The following is a 21837-nucleotide window of genomic DNA, read 5'->3' on the forward strand; positions in this document are numbered from 1 at the left end:
CCGAACCGCCAGACCTACACATAGGTCTCGAAAATCAAGGAGAGCCCAGAACCTCAACGAGGACCAATGCGCCCCCAAGATCCGAGAAGAACAACGGATCTCAGGACTTACCTCCAGCCGGGCCAACCCAAGCATTGGCAGGTCTGAAACCAGGGAACCAGAAAAACCCCAGCTCAAACAACGAGCGGCAAGAAAGCACCACCATTACAACAGTGCTCGGATGCCAACCCGAACACCACATAGAGACCGTCTAAAAGGCCGTAGACCTAGAGATCTAGCTAAAGGCCCAATATAGACTCAAGGCGGAGCCAGCAACTCTTCAGATGGACAGAACAACCCAAAGAGCGTACCTCTCTCCGAAATAGGGTAACTCGTCTGTCCCAACCCCCTGAAAAAAGCGCCCCCAACCATAAGGTTGCGTCACTTCCAAAGGCCTTTATGTTCTAGCCAAGAGACCAGTTAACACTACACATAAGCAGATTGAATCACATAGCAAACATGATTAAAAAAAACCCTATTGCATAATCCCCCTCAGGAGATATTAACCCTCGATTCCAAGATACCAAAGGAGCCTCACTGAGGCCCTATAAATATACTTAATAAGTCCCGCAAGATAGTACCTTACGGGAAACAAAAAGTTACAGTACGCCCTGCTGAAGTAAAATGAAACGATCTTACAGGAATCTACGCCGTGGAACAGGAACACGGCCCTTCATGTATGACAAATAGTAGCAGTGCCTCCGCCATGGACTTGAGAGAAGAAAGCAGGCAGCGAAGCGAAGTTAGACAACACCGATTGCTAGTGGAGCTGTTAATATGAGTCGGGATGGTTTCGCAGAAACTCTAACTTTCATCCAGGCCCTCACTGAGAGACTGATTACTTAAAGCTCCCGTCCCATGTCGAAGAGTACTACCCTCCATAAGAGACAAAACAAACTTCTGACACTTCTCTGCCAACCTCCTGGGACAAAAGGCAAAGTATGACTGGGGGATGAGGGAAGTGGGAGGAGTATTTAAGCCTTTGGCTGGGGTGTCTTTGCCTCCTCCTGGTGGCCAGGTTTTTTTCCCCCAAAAGTAATGAATGCAGCTGTGGACTCTTTCCATTTAGGAAGAAAAGCATTTTAGAAGCTGTTGCTTCCTGGCATCTGTGTTTATATCTGTGGAAGCTGTGATTTATTTAAAAGGGACTGATGCAAAAATAGTCATTCCTTTGTTTCAAAAAGCAAAGGTAATGCATGCACTCTTAGGTACAGGGGAATTATGCCTTTACATAAATATGCCTTTTTATCTTCATCTCACTTTGGCGCAGAAGTTCTCCCAAAAGAATCTGTAATACCATCTCCTCCACTACCTAAGAGTGTTGCTCTATTTTTGTCCTGAGTCTGCATACACAACAGTTGCTATTTTTACTGTGACTAAGGGAAAGTTCTTTCTTCAAAATCAAACAATGATACACTTTATCCTTACAATGGTTCATAGACAGGCACACAATTCTTAAAAAACAATCAGTTTATTTGTATTTAGTACAAGAGAAGTTTTCAGGGTACTAATCAAATGATAAAGGTGAAAACTTTGACTTTCAATACTTGATATTTTATTTCTGCATACCAATCTGATTACCTTTTACATAAAAGGTTATATATAGAGTATGACTGCAAATAATTCCAAGTTGTGACTAAAAATACTTTCAGAGTAAAGATGAACACATGCAGTGTGCTAACTCATGTAACGGTTCCAAGGAATTAGCAATTAGAAGAACCTATTCCACCATCAAAATAAGGAAGTGAACGTGTTCAGCAGCATGTTCCTCGTATAGTTCAGTAATACAGTTCTCCTCTCCAACTTCGTTATGAAGGTCAGGAAGTTATTATTTATTATGCACCATGAAAAATTGTAAGATCAAAATAATTAAAACTTAATAAACATAAGAATATAAAGATATGATGACTCTTCAGGCTCCAAATAAAAAATATAATTTCATAGTTATTCAGACATTGCCATTCTGTTCAACAATCTTTTATAGTCCAATTCATAGAACTGCAGAAGAAAAGTAGACATTTCTATCTAAAACGTACAAAAAAATGGTCCGTATAGAATTTGCTTCTATCGCACGACTATATTACATATTCCTGGGGATCCTCTCAGTGTCAATGTCTCCATCTAAGGAAAGAAATGAAGCACAACAAACCAGATCTAGACGTATGCACAAATATAAAATTTTAACAATATTTCCTAGACATGAAAACATCAGGCAAAAATGAAAATATCCAAATTATAAGAGTTCTAACTTAGCTTCTTCTTTTTTTTTTTTAAGAGTAACGTTCTGTTCCTGCTCTCATTGTGGGATCTGTGATGTCAACCAGACGGACATTCAGCCATTTAAGCTATTCATGAATAAAAGTGTTCTTAATGCTAAGGGTTATAAATATTTTTTTATCATGGTACTATAAATTATTTTGCATCCAAGAAAGCTAATTCAAGTTATTTTTATATTATTATGTTGTAAAAGTAGGGTTATTTCATGTTATATGTGTCCTTATTGTACTATATCCCTGTATAATTCTATATATATGTACATATAAGAAGGAAACACATAATATGGACATTTAAAATAACCTCAAAATTATGAAACAGCTATGAGTGGAGCAGTACGTTGCACTCCCGCTCGTGCGTTAACTTTCCTAGACGGAGGCATTTTGCACACATCTAGTAGCGCATGTGTTACAAGTTGAAAGTAAAAAGTTTTCCATGAACGCTAACCTGAAATGCGCAAAAAGCTGGATTAAATATCGCAACCGTGTTAACATATTCATTCATAGACTTCAATGGAGGGTGAAAATTAAATTAAAAAAAACTAATATCCTTACTTGGGTACAAGCCTAATAGCATTTTCTCAACCCGACATGAAATATGAATATTTCACATTCTATGTTCTTCACATAGAATATGTTCTATTTATTCTTAAAAACACGGTTCTACATATATGATGTTTTTTTTGGTAATATATGTGTGTATATATATATATATATATATATATATATATATAAAAGATTATTTATAGGTATAGATATAGAAAGAGCAATCTAGTAACAGCACCACTTTTTATTAAATACAAAGTTCCTTTATTATGGTGACATAGGATACAGGATAAATAGCAAGCAGCTATGTTTCGGGCCTGCTCAGCCCTTTTTCATGGATTGCTCTTTTATACCTGAATGGGAGGAACTGCAGAACTCTAAGAGATAACATTCACTTCTAAAAAGGATTGTGTAAAGCAATGAAAGCAGGTATATATATATATGGAAACACGTGACCGCAAAGCTTTCATGCAATGCGAACGTGAGATTGCGTCCGCATTGCACGGAACCTGAAATATCAGCACAAATTTGTGTGCGCTGGTATTACGAGTGAAGTGCAAATATTGCTCTCTCAAAAGCACAATTTTGCTCTCCACTCATAATCTCGCCCTTAAAGGGACATAAAACACTAACGGCTAGATTTAGAGTTTTGTCGGTAACGACCCGCGTAGCTAACGCTGGCTTCCCCCCCCCCACCTTTTAAATACCGCTGGTATTTAGAGTATTTAGAGTTCACAGAAGGGCTGCGTTAGGCTCCAAAAAGGGAGCGTATAGTATATTCACCGCCATTGCAACTCTCAATAAAAGCGGTGCTTACGGACGCGGCCAGCTTCAAAAACGTGCTCGTGCACGATTCCCCCATAGAAAACAATGGGGCAGTTTGAGCTGAAAAAAAACCTAACACCTGCAAAAAAGCAGCGTTCAGCTCTTAACGCAGCCCCATTGTTTCCTATGGGGAAACAGTTTCTAAGTCTGCACCTAACACTCTAACATGTACCCCGAGTCTAAACACCCCTAACCTTACACTTATTAACCCCTAATCTGCCGCTCCGTACACCCCCGCAACCTACATTATACCTATGTACCCCTAACCTGCTGCCTACAACATCGCCGACCCCTATATTATATTTATTAACCCCTAATCTGCCCCCCACAACGTCGCCGCTACCTACCTACAATAATTAACCCCTAATCTGCCGACCGGACCTCACTGCTACTATAATAAATGTATTAACCCCTAATCCGCCTCACTAACCCTATAATAAATAGTATTAACCCCTAATCTGCCCTCCCTAACATCGCTGACACCTAACTTCAAGTATTAACCCCTAATCTGCCGACCGGACCTCACCGCTACTCTAATAAATGTATTAACCCCTAAAGCTAAGTCTAACCCTAACCCTAACACCCCTCTAAGTTAAATATAATTTAAATCTAACTAAATAAATTAACTCTTATTAAATAAATTATTCCTATTAAAAGCTAAATACTTACCTGTAAAATAAACCCTAATATAGCTACAATATAAATTATAATTATATTGTAGCTATTTTAGGATTTATATTTATTTTATAGGCAACTTTGTATTTATTTTAACCAGGTACAATAGCTATTAAATAGTTAATAACTATTTAATAGCTACCTAGTTAAAATAATTACCAAATTACCTGTAAAATAAATCCTAACCTAAGTTACAATTAAACCTAACACTACACTATCAATAAATTAATTAAATAAAATACCTATAATTATCTACAATTAAATCTAACACTACACTATCAATAAATTAATTAAATAAAATACCTACAAATAAATAAACTAACTAAAGTACAAAAAATAAAAAAAGCTAAGTTACAAAAAATAAAAAAATTAATTACAAACATAATAAAAATATTACAACAATTTTAAGCTAATTACACCTACTCTAAGCCCCCTAATAAAATAACAAAGCCCCTCAAAATAAAAAAATGCCCTACCCTATTCTAAAATTAAAATAGAAAAGCTCTTTTACCTTACCAGCCCTTAAAAGGGCCTTTTGCGGGGCATGCCCCAAAGAATTCAGCTCTTTTGCCTGTAAAAAAAACCATACAATACCCCCCCCCCCAACATTACAACCCACCACCCACATACCCCTAATCTAACCCAAACCCCCCTTAAATAAACCTAACACTAAGCCCCTGAAGATCTTCCTACCTTATCTTCACCACACCGGGTATCACCGATCCGTCCAGGCTCCGAAATCTTCATCCAAGCCCAAGCGGGGGCTGGAGATCCATCATCCGGCTGAAGTCTTCTTTCAAGCAGCAAGAAGAAGTCCAGAAGAGGCTCCAAAGTCTTCATCCTATCCGGGCAGAAGAGGAGATCCGGACCGGCAACCATCTTCATCCAAGCGGCATCTTCTATCTTCATCCGATGACGATCAGCTCCATCTTGAAGACCTCAGGCGCGGATCCATCCTCTTCTTCGGACATCCTAAGTCCGAATGAAGGTTCCTTTAAATGACGTCATCCAAGATGGCGTCCCTCGAATTCCGATTGGCTGATTCTATCAGCCAATCGGAATTAAGGTAGGAAAAATCTGATTGGCTGATGGAATCAGCCAATCAGATTCAAGTTCAATCCGATTGGCTGATCCAATCAGATTGAGCTCGCATTCTATTGGTTGATCGGAACAGCCAATAGAATGCAAGCTCAATCTGATTAGCTGATTCAATAAGCCAATCAGATTTTCCCTACCTTAATTCCGATTGGCTGATAGAATCCTATCAGCCAATCGGAATTCGAGGGACGCCATCTTGGATGACGTCATTTAAAGGAACCTTCATTCGGACTTAGGACGTCGGAAGAAGAGGATGGATCCGCGCCGGAGGTCTTCAAGATGGAGCTGATCGTCATCGGATGAAGATAGAAGATGCCGCTTGGATGAAGATGGTTGCCGGTCCGGATCTCCTCTTCTGCCCAGATAGGATGAAGACTTTGGAGCCTCTTCTGGACTTCTTCTTGCCGCTTGATAGAAGACTTCAGCCGGATGATGGATCTCCAGCCCCCGCTTGGGCTTGGATGAAGATTTCGGAGCCTGGACGGATCGGTGATACCCGGTGTGGGGAAGATAAGGTAGGAAGATCTTCAGGGGCTTAGTGTTAGGTTTATTTAAGGGGGGTTTGGGTTAGATTAGGGGTATGTGGGTGGTGGGTTGTAATGTTGGGGGGGGGGGTATTGTGCTTATTTTTACAGGCAAAAGAGCTGAATTCTTTGGGGCATGCCCCGCAAAAGGACCTTTTAAGGGCTGGTAAGGTAAAAGAGATTTTCTATTTTAATTTTAGAATAGGGTAGGGCATTTTTTTATTTTGGGGGGCTTTGTTATTTTATTAGGGGGCTTAGAGTGGGGCTTATATTTGTAATATTTTTATTATGTTTGTAATTAATTTTTTTATTTTTTGTAACAGCTTTTTTTATTTTTTGTACTTTAGTTAGTTTATTTAATTGTATTTATTTGTAGGTATTTCATGTAATTAATTTATTGATAGTGTAGTGTTAGGTTTAATTGTAGGTATTTTATTTCATTAATTTATTGATAGTGTAGTGTTAGGTTTAATTGTAACTTAGGTTAGGATTTATTTTACAAGTAATTCTGTAATTATTTTAACTAGGTAGTTATTAAATAGTTATTAACTATTTAATAGCTATTGTACCTGGTTAAAATAAATACAAAGTTGCCTGTAAAATAAATATAAATCCTAAAATAGCTACAATATAATTATAATTTATATTGTAGCTATATTAGGGTTTATTTTACAGGTAAGTATTTAGCTTTAAATAGGAATAATTTATTTAATAAGAGTTAATTTATTTTGTTAGATTTAAATTATATTTAACATAGGGGGGTGTTAGTGTTAGGGTTAGACTTGGCTTTAGGGGTTAATAAATTTATTATAGTAGCGGTGAGGTCCGGTCAGCAGATTGGGGGTTAATACTTGAAGTTAGGTGTCGGCGATGTTAGGGAGGGCAGATTAGGGGTTAATACTATGTATTATAGGGTTATTGAGGCGGGAGTGAGGCGGATTAGGGGTTAATAACTTTATTATAGTAGCGGTGAGGTCCGGTCGGCAGATTAGGGGTTAATAATTGTAGGTAAGGTAGCAGCGACGTTGGGGGCGGCAGATTAGGGGTTAATAAATATAATATAGGGGTCGGCGGTGTTAGGGGCAGCAGATTAGGGGTACATAGGGATAACATAGGTGGCGGTGGTGTGCGGTCGGCAGATTAGGGGTTAAAACAATTGATTAGAGTGGCGGCGATGTGGGGGGACCTCGGTTTAGGGGTACATAGGTAGTTTATGGGTGTTAGTGTACTTTAGAGCACAGTAGTTAAGAGCTTTTTGAACCGGCGTTAGCCCAGAAAGCTCTTAACTCCTGGCTTTTTGCTGCGGCTGGAGTCTTGTCGTTAGATTTCTAACGCTCACTTCAACCAAGACTCTAAATACCGGCGTTAGAAAGATCCCATTGAAAAGATAGGATACACAAATGGCGTAGAGGGATCTGCGGTATGGAAAAGTCGCGGCTGCAAAGTGAGCGTTAGACCCTTACCTACAAGACTCTAAATACCAGCGGTAGCCCAAAACCAGCGTTAGGAGCCTCTAACGCTGGTTTTGACGGCTAACGCCAAACTCTAAATCTAGCCGTAAATACATGCTAGATAGAATGATGCATTCAAAGAAAAGATTAGTCCATGACTAACATGTAGATGTATTTTTTAAAGTTTCATTAGTTGCTTAAAAAGTGACAAAATAAGTGTAAAGTTTTAGTGTCTATAAAACACTGGGAGCTGCCATGTTGTAACCTTCTCTACTGTGGCCAATTAAGGTCAGTTATAAATATTTCACTAGAGTGTGCAGCCAATGGTTGTGCTGGATTTAACAGTGTTCTGAACTTCCATTTCTAACAGGAACTGAAAAGCTCACAATTTCAGAATGGAAATACAGGCAAAGAGGAAAAAATAAATAATGAAAGTATATTGCAGAGTTGTTTTATTATATACAATTTATCATTTTATATTACCATCTCAAAGTGTTTAATGTCCCTTTAATGTATAATTTTCGTATAGAGATCAATACAGCTTTGACCATTTAAAGGGACAGTGTACTCTAAAATTGGATTTTCCTTAACCCTTTGAGTGCTAAGCACTTTCCCACCTGGGTGCTAAGGTAATTGAAGTTTTTTTTTTGAACTTTTATATATATTTTTTCAGATCCCCAAGACTTACACCACTGGAAAGGTTATGCGATTACCTTTCCAATGGTGGGCCTTGGGGGTCTGTAGCTGCTTAGATGCCTGAGATACAGGCGTTTAAGCAGCATGCCCCCCCCTATACTTTGTATTGTCAATGGTTAATAAAGTTGCAAGGTGACGTCATCACGTCATTGCGCGTGAAGTCACCGCGCAAAACGTGAAGCCCCGGCGATGCCTGTCACTATGCAGGCCCGATCGCTGGGGTAGGAGCGGGTGGGAGCCCCCAGATTTCCCTCAATGTGGGAGAGTGCTAGCGACGGCTCTGAGCCGTCGTTAGCACCAGAGTGGGAAACTCTGCGACGGCTCAGAGCTGTCGTTTACACTCAAGGGGTTAATCTTTTTCCAATGACTTGATAAAACAATTGCATAGTTTAAAATAGGAAATGTTCTTTTAGGTTTATTGGTGTATATAAAATAGCAGCTTCTGCAAATTAAAAACACAATTCAATAAAATGGACTGAGCTTATAAGGAGAGCAGGCCCTTTCTTAACTGTCTTATGTCCTCCTTATCTTATTTCTCACTATTTACTCGAAGACCAGTACTTACCAAGAACAATGGAAAACTAACATTTTATATCCTCTCTGTCATACTCCTACTGGAAGCATGATTTCATCTAAACCTTTTTGTTTACATATTTGTTCTATAACCAGTAGTTAAGTACTGAAATGTTCAGTATAGGTGGGTATACAAGAGGCAAAATCATATTTCAAATCACAAAGACATTAAAGGAGAGAGAAATAACAACATTTATTCTTACCTGATAAATTTCTTTCTTTCCAGACATGGAGAGTCCACATTGTCATTCCAGTGGGATATTCAACTCCTGGCCAGCAAGAGGAGGCAAAGAGCACCCCAGCAAAGCTGTTAAGTGTAACTTCCCTTTCCCATAACCCCCAGTCATTCAGCCAAAGGAAAATGAAAAAAGTGGAAACACAAGGGTAAAAAAGGTGCCTGAGGTTTACTCAAAAAAACTGCCGAATTATAATTAAAAAGAGGGTAAGCATAAGTTTTGTTTTCTTTCCTAAGACATGGAGAGTCCACAACGTCATTCCAATTACTAGTGGGAACTAATACCCAAGCTAGAGGACACAGAATGAACAGGGAGGGAGAAAAAGGGCAGGAGGACCTAAACAGAAGGCACCACCGCTTGAAGAACCTTTCTCCCAAAAGAAGCCTCAGCCGAGGCAAAAGTATCAAATTTGTAGAATTTCGAAAAAGTATGCAAAGAGGACCATGTTGCCGCCTTGCAAATCTGTTCCACAGAAGCTTTATTTTTGAAAGCCCAAGAAGAGGAGACAGCCCTAGTAGAATGAGCTGTAATTCTCTCAGGAGGCTGCTGTCCAGCATTCTCATAAGCCAAACGAATCATACTTCTTAACCAGAGGGAAAGAGTAGTAGAAGAGAACTTCTGACCTTTACGCTTTCCAGGGTAAACAACAAAAAGGGCAGAAGATTTCCTAAAATCTGTAGTAGAATGAAGGTAAAACTTTAGAGCATACAAAACATCCAAGTTATGCAAAAGATGTTCCTTATGAGAAGAAGGATTAGGACAAAAAGAAGAAACTACAATTTCCTGATTAATGTTTCGATCCGACACCACTTCAGAGAGAAAATTAAATTTAGTACGAAGGACCGGATTATCTGCATGAAAGATAAGGTACGGGGAATCACATTGCAGAGCTGAAAGTTTAGAAACTCTGCGAGCGGAAGAATTAGCAAGGAGAAACAAAACCTTCCAAGATAACAACTTTATATCAACAACATGCATCGGCTCAAACGGAGCCTGCTGCAAAACTCTAAGACCTAGGTTAAGGTTCCAAGGAGGTGCAACAGGTTTAAGCACAGGCCTGATTCTGACCAGGGCCTGAACAAAAGCTTGAACATCTGGCGACTTTGCCACACGTTTGTGCAAAAGGATAGACAGAGCAGAAATCTAACCTTTCAGAGTACTGACTGACAAATCGTTCTCCAGGCCATCCTGAAGAAAAGATAAAATTTGTTGAATCCTCACCCGACTCCAAGAAAAACCTTTAGCTTCACACCAAAAAAGGTATTTACACCATACCTTATGGTAAATTTACGAGTAACAGGTTTACGAGCCTGAAGCATTGTATCATTGACTGCCTCCGAAAAACCGCGTCTAGACAGGACAAGGCGTTCAATCTCCAAGCAGTCAGCTTCAGAGAATCTAGATTTGGATGGAGGAATGGACCCTGAATGAGAAAGTCCTTCCTCAGAGGTAACTTCCAAGGAGGAAAAGATGACATCTTTACCAGATCTGCAAACCAGATTCTGCAAGGCCAGGCAGTAGCTATTAGGATCACAGACGCTCTCTCCTGTTTGATACAAGCAATTACATGAGGAAGGAGAGCAAACGGAGGAAACAAATAAGCCTGAAATCCCAAGAACCGCCAGAGCATCTATCAGGGCGGCCTGAGGATCCCTTGACCTTGAACCGTACTTTGGAAGCTTGGCGTTCTGACGAGACGCCATCAGATCCAATTCCAGAACCCCCCACCTGAGGGTTATCCTGGAGAACACCTCCGGATGGAGAGCCCACTCTCCCGGGATGAAAAGTCTATCTGCTCAGAAAAACCGCCTCCCAATTGTCCACTCCTGGATGTGGATGGCAGATAGCAGACAATCGTGAGCTTCCGCCCACTGCAGAATGCGAGTTACCTCCTTCATGGCCAAGGAACTCCAAGTCCCTCTCTGGTGGTTGATGTCAGCCACTGAGGTGATGTTGTCTGACTGGAATCTGATAAACCGGACTAGAGATAATTAAGACCAACCTGTTAAGGCATTGAAGATTGCTCTCAACTCCAAGATGTTTATGGGAAGAGAGGACTCTTCCCGAGACCACAGACCCTGAGCCTTCAAAGAACCCCAAACGGCTCCGCAGCCTGACAGGCTGGCGTCCGTAGTCACAATTACCCAGGATGGTCTCAGGAAACAAGTTCCCCGAGATAGATTTTCCTGGGAAATACACCACGAAAGAGTCTCTTGATAGGGGGTCCAGATTTATCCTCTGTGATAAATCTGAATGATCTTTGTTCCAATAACCTCCATGCATTGAGCCACTGATGGACGAAAGGCAGACTGGAGGGAATGGCAAGAAGCCAGAAGTTTGGATTTTCTGACATCTGTCAAAAAAATCATCATGGACAGAGAATCTATGATTATCCCTAGAGAAATCAATCTTGTAGATGGAACTAGAGAACTCTTTTTCCAGATTCACTTTCCACCCGTGGGAACGTAGAAAAGACAACAACATCTCTTTATGAGATTTTGCTAGTTGCAAAGATGACACCTGAACCAGGATGTCGTCTAGATAAGGAGCCACCGCAATTCCCTGGGATCTGATCGCTGCCAAAAGAGCTGCCAGAACCATTAAGAATACTCTGGGAGCTGTGGCAAGACCAAAAGGAAGAGCAATAAACTGGAAATGCTTGTCCAGAAAGGCAAACCTTAGGAACTGGTAATGATCCCTGTGAATGGGAACATGTAAGTACGTGTCCTTCAGGTCTATGGTCATCATGAACTAACCTTCCTGAACCAATGGAAGAATGGAACGAATAGAAGGACGGAACCCCGAGGAATTTGTTGAGGTACTTGAGATCTAGGATTGGTCAAAAAGTTTCCTCCTTTTTTGGAACCATAGATAGATTTGAATAGAATCCTAGGCCCTGTTCCTCTAGAAAAGTGCTTTCCAAACTGTGTGTTGTGTCATGTTGGCGGCAGTGTGTAGGTGTGTCCCTGCTTCAGCAATTTTTTTTAATTTTTTTTTTTTGTTTCCGCCTGACTGCTACGTATATCACATGGTTGACACGTGATTGATACCTAGTGGGTCACAGATCATCTTAATCTATTGGCACAGCTCAGTGGGAATTGAAACTATTCCCATTGATGGCTTTGGCAGCACATTGGCTCCTGACTGCACGTGTAGTCTCCTCAATCGGCTCATGACTGCAAGTGTAGTCAGTGAGGGCGGCAGCTTAAACGCTGAGCTGAAGTTAGAAGTCAAAGTGGGGGGTATTTTGCAGCTAGCTCCCAGTAGTGCATTGTGCTCCTGCTCTTGATATATGGATAGGAGGTGGAAGCTTAAAAATGCTTGATGATGAAATGCAAGTATCTTTATCTAATATTCCACCAAATATTCAGAAACTGTGTTCATCCCATCAACCTCATACATTCCATTAAAGTAGTAAGTAGCTATTGGTGTTTTTAAACGTTTTTTTAATTCTTGCACATACATACTGTAACTTGCAAATACATTTCATTATTATATAATTTATGTATGTGTTCGTATCTCAAACAAGTTAGTTTAACCTCCTGTTTGCTAGTACAACTGATGTACTGTGTCGCAAAATGATGTAGGTCTAAAAAGTGTGTCACCAACATGAAAAGTTTGGAAAGCTCTGCTCTAGAGGGACTGGTACGATAACTCCCAGGGAGGATAAGTCCTTTACGCAATTTAAGAAGGCCTCCCTCTTTACCTGGTTTGAGGATAGTCTTGATAGGAGAAATCTACCTCTTGGAGGGGGAGACTTGAATCCTATTTTGTAACCCTGAGATAATATGTCTACAGCCCATGGATCTGGGACATTGCATATCCAAGCCTTTTGGAAAAGAGAAAGCCTGCCCCCCCCCCCCCCCACCTGATCCAAAATTGGATCGTGGCAGACCCTTCATGCTGATTTAGAGTAAGTGGAAGGCTTCTTGTTTTGTTTTCCCTTATTCCAGGGCTGGCTGGATTTCCAAGAGGACCTGGGTTGGAAGAGAAAGAGGAGGACTTCTGTCCCTTAAAATTCCAAAAGGAACGAAAATTAGAAGTCTGACAACCCTTAGGTCTATTCTTCTTGTCCTGAGGTAGAAAATATCCTTTTCCACCCGTAATCTCTGAAATGATCTCCACCAGATTAGGTCCAAAGAAAGTTTTACCCTTATAGGGCAAAGCCAAAAGCTTGGCCTTTGAAGAAACATCAGCTGACCAAGATTTTAACCACAGAGCTCTGTGAGCTAAAACAGTGAAGCTAGGTATCTTAGATCCCAGTCTAATTACCTGCATGTTGGCATCACAGATAAAGGTTTAGGCCAGTTTAAGATCCTGTCTTGGATCTCCTCTACTGTAGTCTCTTCTGAAATCAGATCAGACAGGGCATCACACCAATAAGATGCTGCTTTCGCTGCAATACTTCCGCAGGTTGCCACTGTAAACTCTGATGGACACATATATTTTTTTAAAAATAAGCCTCCAACTTTTTATCCATAGGATCCTTAAAAGAACAACTCTCCTCAATAGGAATGGTAGTTCTCTTAGCTAGCGTAGAAATAGCACCTTTTACCTTAGGAATGGTGCGCCATGAGTCTCGAATAGAGTCAGCAACAGGAAACATCTTTTTAAAAACAGGGGAAGGGGAAAACGGGACCCCTAGCTTATCCCATTCCTGAGCTATAACTTCTGAAATTTTTATAGGAACAGGAAAAACATCATCAGAAGAAGGAGAATCATAAACTCTATCCAGCTGAAAGACAGTTTAGAGTTGGCAGCAACTGAAGGTTCAGAGTTGTCCAAAGTAGCTAGAACCTCCTTCAGAAGTAACCGAAGATGTTCAAGCTTAAATCTAAAATTAACCTCTTGGGATTCTGAAGATTTCACCGCAAAGGAGTCAGTCTGAAATTTCACCTTCAGAAGCTAATGAAGTATTTTCCTCATCAGACAATTGAGAAAGGTTGGCCAGCGCAGATTTAGAGGGGTCAGAAGCCTTACTAGCGGAAAAATAATTAGATTTTGTCTTACGCTTATCCGAAGAAGGGAAAGCTGACTAAGCCACTGTTACTGCAGAGGTAATCTGAGCGGCAAAATCCCCAGGTAAATAAACACCTCCAGGAGGTTGAGAGGACACAGAAGGTACAGTATGAGAAACAATTAAGGCTTGGGACGTTTGAGGAGAAAGCTGAGGCATGTCACGCACAGCATTATCCTGGGAGACACTTGGCTCAGAAGAGAGTAACTTGTCTTTAAATTTTACAGTGAGCATGAGGAACAAAATTGCATTGGCAGGACAATTTGAGCCTCTAAACATAGTAAGCATTTGTCCACAGACATGGACTGATCTAATTCTGAATCCATTACCGTAGTCACAGTAACAAAAAGCAGATCCCAAAAATAAATTAAATTATTGAAAAATAAAATAATTTCAAAGTAATAAAAATATAAAGTTGAAAATGTTATTAAAATATAAAAAATAAATAACCCCTAATAAACCACCTCAGATCGCCTGAGGCTCCTACCGTACAGGAGAAAAACAGCCCACTAGTAAGAAGAAGGCAGACTCAACTGACGATATAGACTGATCTTCTCCGATCCACAAGATAAAAACAAGGATCCGACATTGATTTTTGAGATGCGGTGCAACTCCTACGCACTACAGACTCACTGAGCTCAGTTCCGATATAGCAGAAGTGCGGGCGTCAAATGAGGGGGAAAGAAATACAACTACGCCACTGAAAGCACACAAAATAGAGAGAAAACATCTTAAAATTAAAACCGTTAAGCAAACTCTCTGAAAACTGTCCCATGCAAAGTAATACATCCAACAATAAAGCTATAACCCCTCAGCCAAGAGAAAAGTCCTCAAGTCTCTTACTGTTAACCTTATGTCTCATTAAATGCACATAATACAAATTATCTGTCCAAAAAACATATCTTTAACTAAAAAAGGATAACTTGTCCCAAAAATGGAAAAAAAAAGTGCTGCTGTCCTTCAGTATCTAGAAGGCAAAGGCACTTACCTTAGATCCTGCAGGACAGATGCTGCTCCTTAGATGTGGCAGGTACATCACTCCCTGTCATGGACCTGTAGGAAAATAAAGAACAGAGTAACCAACTCTGGCTTTTTGTAAAGGGGTAGCAAAGTGTTAAAAGCAAAGCAAAGACTACTTTGCCACCTTTTAACTGCTAAAAGCCACCACTACTCTTACTAAAGAGATTGACGTGGACACAGCTAGACCCCAATCCTTGCTTGCAGGGGAAAGTACCCATAAAAGGATTAAATATCTTCAGAGACATGACATCTGTTCATCCTGCACTTTGCCTGTTTCCATGTATATATATACTACCTAAGACAGTCTGCTGGGTAATATCTTAGGCCCTAGTAGTTTATTACTAAGATTCATTACCAGTTTAGCGCACACTAATATAGGAGTCCTTAGACATAAGATGTAATGTTCTATTTTATATATGTATTTCTCAGTCCTGTATTCTTTATATGCTGGTCTTCCTTTTATACTATAGACTAGGGAGCCACACATTTTGCTCTTGGCCCTGGCGTATAGGGCCCATGCTCCTGGGTCACTGCTAGAATGCTGAATATATACACCGTTATTTCCCCGTAACTATTTATATGTTCTGAGACAAAAATACACGCTGCTGTTAGGTAGTAACTTGCAAGGTTAGATATAAGGGTGTATCCTTTTCTGCTCCTTATCTATATTCTGTTGTGCTTTGGGTTTGTACAAACACTAGAATTCTCATTGGAGCGGTTCATGGACACAGTGACTCTTTGTATTATGTATGTCATTGGAAATATTATACTGTATCTTGTGCATTGTATGTTTCTATATGTCTTAGCCACTTGCTTTATGTCTGACCTACATAGCTAGTCAAGTTCTTCAACTCTGTCTACTGGTAGAGACTACACCCCTTAGCGTGTTTCAGCAAAGTAGCCTATCCCATTTTATAGTCAAGAATATTTACCCCAACAAATACATTAGTTTTAATGATGACACTAAGTCAGAGATACAGCTCCTTATATGATTCCATAACCCCTGCTCATATATATTCTCCACTCTAGTTTTCCTCCTATTTACAGATATCTCCCCTCATCATTTCCCACTCTTGAAAGAGAGTGGGTCATATCCCATATCCTTTTTCCGGCTTCGCCCAGTGGTGGCAATAACCCCTGAGGGGAGATAACAGAATTTATGTTTACCTGATAAATTACTTTCTCCAACGGTGTGTCCGGTCCACGGCGTCATCCTTACTTGTGGGATATTCTCTTCCCCAACAGGAAATGGCAAAGAGCCCAGCAAAGCTGGTCACATGATCCCTCCTAGGCTCCGCCTTTCCCAGTCATTCGACCGACGTAAAGGAGGAATATTTGCATAGGAGAAATCATATGATACTGTGGTGACTGTAGTTAAAGAAAATAAATTATCAGACCTGATTAAAAAACCAGGGCGGGCCGTGGACCGGACACACCGTTGGAGAAAGTAATTTATCAGGTAAATATAAATTCTGTTTTCTCCAACATAGGTGTGTCCGGTCCACGGCGTCATCCTTACTTGTGGGAACCAATACCAAAGCTTTAGGACACGGATGAAGGGAGGGAGCAAATCAGGTCACCTAGATGGAAGGCACCACGGCTTGCAAAACCTTTCTCCCAAAAATAGCCTCAGAAGAAGCAAAAGTATCAAATTTGTAAAATTTAGTAAAAGTGTGCAGTGAAGACCAAGTCGCTGCCTTACATATCTGATCAACAGAAGCCTCGTTCTTGAAGGCCCATGTGGAAGCCACGGCCCTAGTGGAATGAGCTGTGATTCTTTCAGGAGGCTGCCGTCCGGCAGTCTCGTAAGTCAATCTGATGATGCTTTTAAGCCAAAAAGAGAGAGAGGTAGAAGTTGCTTTTTGACCTCTCCTTTTACCAGAATAAACGACAAACAAGGAAGATGTTTGTCTAAAATCCTTTGTAGCATCTAAATAGAATTTTAGAGCACGAACTACATCCAAATTGTGCAACAAACGTTCCTTCTTTGAAACTGGATTCGGACACAAAGAAGGCACGACTATCTCCTGGTTAATGTTTTTGTTAGAAACAACTTTCGGAAGAAAACCAGGTTTAGTACGCAAAACCACCTTATCTGCATGGAACACCAGATAAGGAGGAGAACACTGCAGAGCAGATAACTCTGAAACTCTTCTAGCAGAAGAAATTGCAACCAAAAACAAAACTTTCCAAGATAATAACTTAATATCAACGGAATGTAAGGGTTCAAACGGAACCCCCTGAAGAACTGAAAGAACTAAATTGAGACTCCAAGGAGGAGTCAAAGGTTTGTAAACAGGCTTGATTCTAACCAGAGCCTGAACAAAAGCTTGAACATCTGGCACAGCTGCCAGCTTTTTGTGAAGTAACACAGACAAAGCAGAAATCTGTCCCTTCAAAGAACTTGCAGATAATCCTTTCTCCAAACCTTCTTGAAGAAAGGATAGAATCTTAGGAATTTTTATCTTGTCCCAAGGGAATCCTTTAGATTCACACCAACAGATATATCTTTTCCATATTTTATAGTAGATTTTTCTAGTTACAGGCTTTCTGGCCTGAACAAGAGTATCAATGACAGAATCTGAGAACCCTCGCTTTGATAAAATCAAGCGTTCAATCTCCAAGCAGTCAGTTGGAGTGAGACCAGATTCGGATGTTCGAACGGACCTTGAACAAGAAGGTCCCGTCTCAAAGGTAGCTTCCATGGTGGAGCCGATGACATATTCACCAGGTCTGCATACCAAGTCCTGCGTGGCCACGCAGGAGCTATCAAGATCACCGATGCCCTCTCCTGATTGATCCTGGCTACCAGCCTGGGGATGAGAGGAAACGGTGGGAACACATACGCTAGTTTGAAGGTCCAAGGTGCTACTAGTGCATCTACTAGAGTCGCCTTGGGATCCCTGGATCTGGACCCGTAGCAAGGAACCTTGAAGTTCTGACGAGAGGCCATCAGATCCATGTCTGGAATGCCCCACAACTGAGTAATTTGGGCAAAGATTTCCGGATGGAGTTCCCACTCCCCCGGATGAAATGACTGACGACTCAGAAAATCCGCTTCCCAATTTTCCACTCCTGGGATGTGGATTGCAGACAAGTGGCAGGAGTGAGTCTCCGCCCATTGAATGATTTTGGTCACTTCTTCCATCGCCAGGGAACTCCTTGTTCCCCCCTGATGGTTGATGTACGCAACAGTCGTCATGTTGTCCGATTGAAACCGTATGAATTTGGCCTTTGCTAGCTGAGGCCAAGCCTTGAGAGCATTGAATATCGCTCTTAGTTCCAGAATATTTATCGGGAGAAGAGATTCTTCCCGAGACCAAAGACCCTGAGCTTTCAGGAGTCCCCAGACCGCGCCCCAGCCCACCAGACTGGCGTCGGTCGTGACAATGACCCACTCTGGTCTGCGGAAGCTCATCCCCTGTGACAGGTTGACCAGGGACAGCCACCAACGGAGTGAATCTCTGGTCCTCTGATCTACTTGTATCGTCGGAGACAAGTCTGTATAATCCCCATTCCACTGACTGAGCATGCACAGTTGTAATGGTCTCAGATGAATTCGCGCAAAAGGAACTATGTCCATTGCCGCGACCATCAAACCTATTACTTCCATGCACTGCGCTATGGAAGGAAGAGGAACAGAATGAAGTACTTGACAAGAGTTTAGAAGTTTTGATTTTCTGGCCTCTGTCAGAAAAATCCTCATTTCTAAGGAGTCTATTATTGTTCCCAAGAAGGGAACTCTTGTTGACGGAGATAGAGAACTTTTTTCTACGTTCACTTTCCACCCGTGAGATCTGAGAAAGGCCAGGACGATGCCCGTGTGAGCCTTTGCTTGTGGAAGGGACGACGCTTGAATCAGAATGTCGTCCAAGTAAAGTACTACTGCAATGCCCCTTGGTCTTAGCACCGCTAGAAGGGACCCCAGTACCTTTGTGAAAATTCTTGGAGCAGTGGCTAATCCGAACGGAAGTGCCACAAACTGGTAATGCTTGTCCAGAAAGGCGAACCTTAGGAACCGATGATGTTCCTTGTGGATAGGAATATGTAGATACGCATCCTTTAAATCCACCGTGGTCATGAATTGACCTTCCTGGATGGAAGGAAGAATTGTTCGAATGGTTTCCATTTTGAACGATGGAACCTTGAGAAACTTGTTTAGGATCTTGAGATCTAAGATTGGTCTGAATGTTCCCTCTTTTTTGGGAACTATGAACAGATTGGAGTAGAACCCCATCCCTTGTTCTCCTAATGGAACAGGATGAATCACTCCCATTTTTAACAGGTCTTCTACACAATGTAAGAATGCCTGTCTTTTTATGTGGTCTGAAGACAATTGAGACCTGTGGAACCTCCCCCTTGGGGGAAGCCCCTTGAATTCCAGAAGATAACCTTGGGAGACTATTTCCAGCGCCCAAGGATCCAGAACATCTCTTGCCCAAGCCTGAGCGAAGAGAGAGAGTCTGCCCCCCACCAGATCCGGTCCCGGATCGGGGGCCAACATCTCATGCTGTCTTGGTAGCAGTGGCAGGTTTCTTGGCCTGCTTACCTTTGTTCCAGCCTTGCATTGGCCTCCAGGCTGGCTTGGCTTGAGAAGTATTACCCTCTTGCTTAGAGGATGTAGCACTTGGGGCTGGTCCGTTTCTGCGAAAGGGACGAAAATTTGGTTTATTTTTAGCCTTGAAAGACCTATCCTGAGGAAAGGCGTGGCCCTTACCCCCAGTGATATCAGAAATAATCTCTTTCAAGTCAGGGCCAAACAGCGTTTTCCCCTTGAAAGGAATGTTAAGCAATTTGTTCTTGGAAGACGCATCCGCTGACCAAGATTTTAGCCAAAGCGCTCTGCGCGCCACAATAGCAAACCCAGAATTTTTCGCCGCTAATCTAGCCAATTGCAAAGTGGCGTCTAAGGTGAAAGAGTTAGCCAATTTGAGAGCATGAATTCTGTCCAAAATCTCCTCATAAGAAGAATCTTTATTGAGCGCCTTTTCTAGTTCATCGAACCAGAAACACGCTGCTGTAGTGACAGGAACAATGCATGAAATTGGTTGTAGAAGGTATCCTTGCTGAACAAACATCTTTTTAAGCAAACCCTCTAATTTTTTATCCATAGGATCTTTGAAAGCACAACTATCTTCTATGGGTATAGTGGTGCGTTTGTTTAGAGTAGAAACCGCCCCCTCGACCTTGGGGACTGTCTGCCATAAGTCCTTTCTGGGGTCGACCATAGGAAACAATTTCTTAAATATAGGGGGAGGGACGAAAGGTATGCCGGGCCTTTCCCATTCTTTGTTTACAATATCCGCCACCCGCTTGGGTATAGGAAAAGCTTCGGGGGGCCCCGGGACCTCTAGGAACTTGTCCATCTTACATAATTTCTCTGGAATGACCAAATTCTCACAATCATCCAGAGTAGATAACACCTCCTTAAGCAGAGCGCGGAGATGTTCCAATTTAAATTTGAATGTAATCACATCAGGTTCAGCTTGTTGAGAAATTTTCCCTGAATCTGAAATTTCTCCCTCAGACAAAACCTCCCTGGCCCCCTCAGACTGGTGTAGGGGCACTTCAGAACCAATATCATCAGCGTCCTCATGCTCTTCCGTTTCTAAAACAGAGCAGTCGCGCTTTCGCTGATAAGTGGGCATTTTGGCTAAAATGTTTTTGATAGAATTATCCATTACAGCCGTTAATTGTTGCATAGTAAGGAGTATTGGCGCACTAGATGTACTAGGGGCCTCCTGTGTGGGCAAGACTGGCGTAGACGAAGGAGGGGATGATGCAGTACCATGCTTACTCCCCTCACTTGAGGAATCATCTTGGGCATCATTTTCTCTAAATTTTGTGTCACATAAATCACATCTATTTAAATGAGAAGGAACCTTGGCTTCCCCACATACAGAACACAGTCTATCTGGTAGTTCAGACATGTTAAACAGGCATAAACTTGATAACAAAGTACAAAAAACGTTTTAAAATAAAACCGTTACTGTCACTTTAAATTTTAAACTGAACACACTTTATTACTGCAAATGTGAAAAAGTATGAAGGAATTGTTCAAAATTCACCAAAATTTCACCACAGTGTCTTAAAGCCTTAAAAGTATTGCACACCAAATTTGGAAGCTTTAACTCTTAAAATAACGGAACCGGAGCCGTTTTTATGTTTAACCCCTATACAGTCCCTGGTATCTGCTTTGCTGAGACCCAACCAAGCCCAAAGGGGAATACGATACCAAATGACGCCTTCAGAAAGCCTTTTCTATGTATCTGAGCTCCTCACACATGCATCTGCATGTCATGCTTCTCAAAAACAACTGCGCAATAGAGGCGCGAAAATGAGGCTCTGCCTATGATTAGGGAAAGCCCCTAGAGAACAAGGTGTCCACTACAGTGCCTGCCGGTTATTTTACATAATTCCCAAGAATAAAATAATTCCTCAAAGCTATGAAATATTAAAAATGCTTATATATCAATCGTTTTAGCCCAGAAAATGTCTACGAGTCTTAAAAGCCCTTGTGAAGCCCTTTATTCTTATGTAATAAAAATGGCTTACCGGATCCCATAGGGAAAATGACAGCTTCCAGCATTACATAGTCTTGTTAGAAATGTGTCATACCTCAAGCAGCAAAAGTCTGCTCACTGTTTCCCCCAACTGAAGTTAATTCCTCTCAACAGTCCTGTGTGGAAACAGCCATCGATTTTAGTAACGGTTGCTAAAATCATTTTCCTCTTACAAACAGAAATCTTCATCACTTTTCTGTTTCAGAGTAAATAGTACATACCAGCACTATTTTAAAATAACAAACTCTTGATTGAAGAATAAAAACTACAGTTAAACACCAAAAAACTCTAAGCCATCTCC

At 41.2% G+C, this 21837-nt stretch overlaps 1 protein-coding gene across 2 annotated transcripts in view; it reads right to left on the minus strand.

Annotated features, from left to right (window-relative positions):
• Positions 1-1491: 1491 nt before the first annotated feature.
• Positions 1492-21837, minus strand: part of GTF2I (general transcription factor IIi) — a 456346-nt gene continuing 436000 nt past the window's right edge. For both annotated transcript variants that reach the window (XM_053707479.1, XM_053707477.1), the window contains one exon: positions 1492-2160. The gene's annotated coding sequence lies outside the window, so the exon portion shown is untranslated. The remainder of the gene's footprint in view (positions 2161-21837) is intronic.

This window comes from Bombina bombina, chromosome 3 (assembly GCF_027579735.1).
Source record: "Bombina bombina isolate aBomBom1 chromosome 3, aBomBom1.pri, whole genome shotgun sequence".
Taxonomy (NCBI): Eukaryota; Metazoa; Chordata; class Amphibia; order Anura; family Bombinatoridae; genus Bombina; species Bombina bombina.